Source organism: Dermacentor albipictus, chromosome 2, assembly GCF_038994185.2.
Source record: "Dermacentor albipictus isolate Rhodes 1998 colony chromosome 2, USDA_Dalb.pri_finalv2, whole genome shotgun sequence".
Lineage (NCBI taxonomy): Eukaryota > Metazoa > Arthropoda > Arachnida > Ixodida > Ixodidae > Dermacentor > Dermacentor albipictus.
The window spans coordinates 44,345,017-44,350,621 of NC_091822.1; the positions used below are offsets into that span (position 1 = coordinate 44,345,017).

The 5,605-nt window shown below is 46.1% G+C and overlaps 1 long non-coding RNA gene across 1 annotated transcript; it reads right to left on the minus strand.

Moving 5' to 3' along the window:
* Positions 1-345: 345 nt before the first annotated feature.
* LOC135912780 (uncharacterized) lies at positions 346-3,409 on the minus strand. Its single transcript, XR_010567771.2, has 3 exons — positions 3,298-3,409; positions 2,848-3,202; positions 346-444 (listed from the first exon to the last, which is right to left on the minus strand). It is a non-coding gene; the product is annotated as an uncharacterized lncRNA (long non-coding RNA).
* Positions 3,410-5,605: the final 2,196 nt, after the last annotated feature.

The following is a 5,605-nucleotide window of genomic DNA, read 5'->3' on the forward strand; positions in this document are numbered from 1 at the left end:
TTGTGATCTTTTTTTTGTGCAATGCGATAACTCAGTACGTTTATCATTTAGTTTTACTTTGAGAAAAGTGCGAGGACACTGTGAATCTATGCATGTTGACTTCATGCTGGACCACCTTGGCACTCTCTCTGAAGACGCCCGCTGTGGATCAGTTACATCAAAGGGGTGATGTGTCGTTTAGTTTAATTCTTGCAAAACAAGTATGCGGCCTCTGCGAAACTTCTCCCAAATAACGCACCCATGAAATGTACGGAGCTTGCCCATCTCCGCCGGGAGCGTGGTAGGATGCTGTGGGGGGGGGGGGGGTGGAGGGAAGGAGTGCATTTGTCTGATAAACCGGTAAGTTTATTGCGTAAGGAGGGAGGGTCGACCTACGGCAGCCGAGCCTGGTGCCCTCCCTACCCACTGGGTCACTGCAGCCATATCGTTACGTGGTCCCAAGCTCTGTAACATAGGAAAATACGGTTGCACAAAGAAAAAAAGAAAGACAACTTAGATGGGGCTTTTGCAGAATGAAAACACAATTTCCGGGGGAAGCGTTTCTTTCGATCCGTTGTAATGAGAATTTAAGTTGCTTCCAATTAGGCAGCAGACAATAAAACGACGCCCATGTATGACTTGCCTGTATGAAACTTGGTCCGCGTATAAAACTTGTCCTCACTTGCAAATCATTTTTTTTACGAAGAGACTATTGAATTCGAGCAATTTTACTTCGCTAGTGCATCGGGTGTAACGTACCTCCCATTCACTAAGTATATTCTTCCTGAAATTTATAGTAGCTCAAGGCCAGCGGGTTAAATTCAGCACCCTCCGTGGAACACACTTTTAACTCTCCCAAATGCTTGGATACGTAATTTACTGCAAAGGTCGCAATTAACTGACATACTTCGCACTTTGCGTCCATATCACCCGTATTCTCTGCCTTATTTTCACTAAATATAATTGAGGTGCCTCATCAAATTCACGAACAAGATCCGGAAACCTTGCTGCGAAACTCGTAAGAGGTAGCATAAAGATAGGTAAAGATTAGAAAAGAATTTCTTTGCGAAGCCTGTTCAAATCGACAGGCACTTAACAGCGCATACTTAGCGGTCGTGACATTGTTTCCGAAGTTTGATTTTGATTGCATTGTAAGTACACACTTACAGCGTTACAAGGCGCATGGCTCTTTAACTTATTGTGAACACCACCCTTAACTCACAGAGTTTTAATTTTGCCTACAGCGAAATCATAACCTGCCCCTTATCTTCAACAAGTATATATTTGGTGTAACGTGGACTTCCATCGCGGAACTCTGGGTAATACCATAAATTAATCACACGACACTTTCAAGCACTTGAGAAATAATCTTTTTTTTGCGACCCTTATACATGATCCATACGTAGTTAGGTATGCAGCTGATTCACCATAGCGGCCTTCACATTTGCGCTAAGGTTGACCTTGATGGGATTTGTTTTCGTGCCCTAGTAGTGGGATGTATTTCGCGCGACTCGTATTGCACATTCATAACGCCGTGCTCGCTACGCATGCAGAGCTTGTATGCGTAATTCACTGCAAAGAACGCAATATAAACACACAGCTTAACCTTTGCCTACTATTTACCGATGCGATAGCGTGTCTTTTCACAAAACAAACCAATATGCATAATTTATTCTACCAACGACGCCGGGGAAACCAACTATGAACCTCAGGTAATGCATATATATAGTATAAATGCAAAGGTTGACTACCCATGTGAAACAATTCTAAGCCAGAAACGTCACGTTTCCGACAGGAGTTACGCTTACCGTAACCCCGCCCCCTTCCCTTTTCCACTTAACGCGAAGCTAAAATATTGAAACATATTTTGGAGCTTTACGGAACAAAACCACGACCTGGTAGTACGAGGCAGGCCACAGTGGGGCACTCCAGATTATTTTGACCACCTGGCCTTCAAGTGGAACCCGCTGCTCGGTGCACGCGCATTTCTGCATACCGTCCTCATCGAAATGTGCCCGCCGTGGCAGGTATTGAACACGCTACTTCGAGCTCACCGGCGCAGCACCGTAGCAACAGGGCTACAGTGGCTGGTGAATTGAAACTTGATGTCGTTGAGAGTTTTATGATTTAAGCATAGCGGAGAATGGAATTAAGACGCTCCGAAACGCTTGAATAAGTAATCTTATACAAGGTCGGTAATTAGCCTACGCAGATTAAATATTTATCGCGCGTCACTCACAACGTGCTTCCTAATTCAATGAAAGATAATTAGCGTGCCTCACTTGTTTCACTGAGCAGACTGTGAAAATTAACAACGAGTTTCATATAACGCATGAAAATTGGGATGTGACGAGTGTTCAATAATTATTATGAAATCAGATGAAAAACCTACGCACTTGAAGCTCTCCTTACTCGTCAAATATGTGATGGTAGCCTTTTTGTTTAGTCATGTAATTTCGGTCTTACTTTCTGCTTCCAAGCAATCGGCGAAGCTTTGCAAGAGTTTCGTACAACATCTCAAAACAGTCTGAAGGCGAGGGTCTAGCAATTGTTATTTTGCTCACAGCGAAATCACTCGTAGATTTGCTTGGCTATCCGCGCTAACGTTTCAGATTTTCTCAAAATGTGAAAAAAGCCCGAGTGGCGAACCTTCGGGGATTTTGTGAAAACAAGCATATGACGTACTTAAGCTCTTCTAGTCGTGCCAACCCTTCGCTGTAGGAGAAAATTTAATACCGACACACTGAAACAGCAATACACAAGTTTTCCAAGAAACCACAAATAGCATTTTCCAAAATGCACCTGCACATTTCCGCAACCCAAATCGACGGCACAGTCCGCCGTCGTTGTACATGTTCATCGCCTTACTCATTTCTCGCCCAAGGTCTGTGCAACAACAAGGGGGAGCAGCGTTGTTCCGCAGTAGGCGAAAAGAAGCAGCTCCTCCACGCGAGGACGCCCGGAACGCATCTTGTCGCCACTTAGCTTCTCTTTTTCTTTTCTTTTTTTTGCCTCCAGCTTCCGTACCATCTTCGAGAGCACCGGTTTCGCCTCCACCTCGGTGCCCAAGCCTCCTTCGTCGCTCGCAGGATTCGGCCCTGCAGAACAGCGCCGGCGAGATTAAATTGCCATTTGTGGATTTCATTTTGTGCACGACGTTTCTTTCGTTGGAGCAAGCGAGTTCGTCCGACCGCCTTGCCACAAAGGTACACCGTGCCAGCGGCTGTAAAAGGAGTGGCGTATCGCTAAAAAAGAAAGAAAGAGAGAGAAAAAAAGACGGAGCGTGCGCGCACAGGCTTGGAAGAAGCAAATACTTACACGGTGCGGCTTGATCAATGAATTAGCGTCAGGCGCTGCTCATACGCGATTCTCCAGAGACTTGGTCATGCGCGCCCCAAATTAGAAGCGCATCGAGAAAGAAGAACCGAGGCGCATGAGGCCCTTTAATAATGAATGCACCGGCAGCTGATGCGGCGCGAGCTGCCGCGTGTTTCCGCGGCTGTTTTTTCCCAAACAAATCGGCGCTCTATTTTTCTCGCACTCGGAGCGCGTGCGTCTTCGAGGTGCTCGGCGAGGTGCGTAGCAGCTGGAGGGCGCTTTGCATTGGCTGCGAGATTTTGGCGGAACGTGTTGCAGTTCTCCTCGGTCAACTGCGACCTAGATTCGGTCCCGAAGCGTCTCTTTTCCCAGCGTCCAGTTGCGCGAAAACCTTGAAGCGGTATGAGCCTTGGAATAGAAGATGAAGAAGCGCAGGAGTAAGCCAGAAGAAGCGAATTGCGGGCTGCATCCCAAGCCGCTGGTGTAGGAGCGATTATGATGTCTTACAGCTGCTTCTAAAGAGCATTTCCAACCATCAGGGAAACTATCGTACATCCTGATGTATTGTTTAACATCTCTTATAGCACGCTCTGCAAGCCCATTCGCTGCGGGATGGTATGGCGCACAGAACTGGATTGATATATTATGGTCTCGAGCCCATCTTGCTAGCTTTTCGCTCTTGAACGCTGGACCATTGTCACATACAATTGTCTTGGTTGTCCTAAACATATCCCGTTCGAGAAGGGCGATGACACTATTCGCATCTTCTTTTCCTGCCCGTGCCGCGACCATCCTGGTGCATTCATCTATGGCCAGAAGAAAAGCTTGCGTTTTTCGGACTCCTTCTCGTTTCTTATTTAGCTCGGCGAAATCCAGGTGTATAACTTCAAAAGGAACGTTTGAGTGGCAAGGTATTATCATGGCGTCCGTAGGCTGCTTATATTTCACTTTGTTGATTTGACAAATGTGGCATGAACGAACGTATCGATTGACGTCGTCTTTCATGTGAGGCCACGTAAATCTCTTGACTAGCTTGTTGTAGGTGCGCCAAAATCGGTCGTGTCCTCCAGATTCTGGGCTATCGTGGTACAAATAAAGCACCCTGGAAACCAGCGTTGGCGGGACCTGATAGCGACCTTCCCTAAAAATCAATTGTTCAGTGCCTTCCCACAATTTAATTTCATTGATTTCTGCCGATTGTTCGTTGTTGGCCTGTATCATCAGTCTAGACAATGCATCTGCATCAGTCAAAAGGGGTCCAGGTCTGTGGGAGATGGTGAAATCGAACTGCTGCAAATAGTTCACCCATCTGGCGATACGTCCCTTAGGTTGGGTCATATTCAAGAGATGAGTGAGGGCTTGGTCATCGGTGAACAAAGTAAACTTCGCACCTTCTAGGTACGTACGGAAGTACTGAATTGCTTTGAGGACTGCAAGAGCTTCCTTTTCAGTAGTGGTGTAGTTGACTTCAGGTGGCTTGAGGTTGTAGCTGTAGTAACCTACTACGTGTCGCTTTTCTCGGCCGATTGCTTCTGGACATTTCTGGTACAAGACTGCACCTGTCCCATAGTGTGAGGCATCGGTATTCAGTTCAAAGGGTAAAGTGAAATCTGGTATGCGTAGAATAGGGTCAGCAGATATTCTGTGCACCAGATCACGGTAGACTCTCTCACATTCCTCATTCCACTCAAATGGAACTTCTTTCTGTGTTAGGCGCGTGAGGCATCTTGTTTTGATGGCAAAGTCTTTTATGAAGGGCCTGAAATGTCCTGCTAATCCCAAAAATACACGCAATGAGTGTACGTCATATGGTTTTACCAGTTGGGATATCCTCTCGACGGACTCTTGTTTCGTGCTTTTGGTAGTCCCATCAAAGACTCTTCCAAGAAACACCACTTTTCTTTGAAAGAACGCACTTTTCTTAAAATTAACCTTGAGGTGTGCCAAGCTCAAGGCATTTAATACCTGGGACAGGTGTGCCTGATGCTCCGTCTCTGTTTTGGAGAAGACGATAATATCGTCTATGTACACGTTACAAAAGACACCTAGGAAAGGCTTCAGGACTTCGTTCATAATCTTCTGGAACCATGCTGGTGAGTTTTTCCAGCCGAAAGGAAGCCGGTTATACTCGTACAGGTCGAAGGGCGTGATAAAAGCAGTGTACATTTTTGTTTCTTCGGTTAGCGGGATCTGCCAGAAACCTTTGCACAAGTCAATACGTGAAAAACATCGGCAACCACCTGTCTCATCTATAATCGTGTCTATCTTCGGCATGGGAAATGGTATAAGTTCTGTCTGTCGGTTGAGA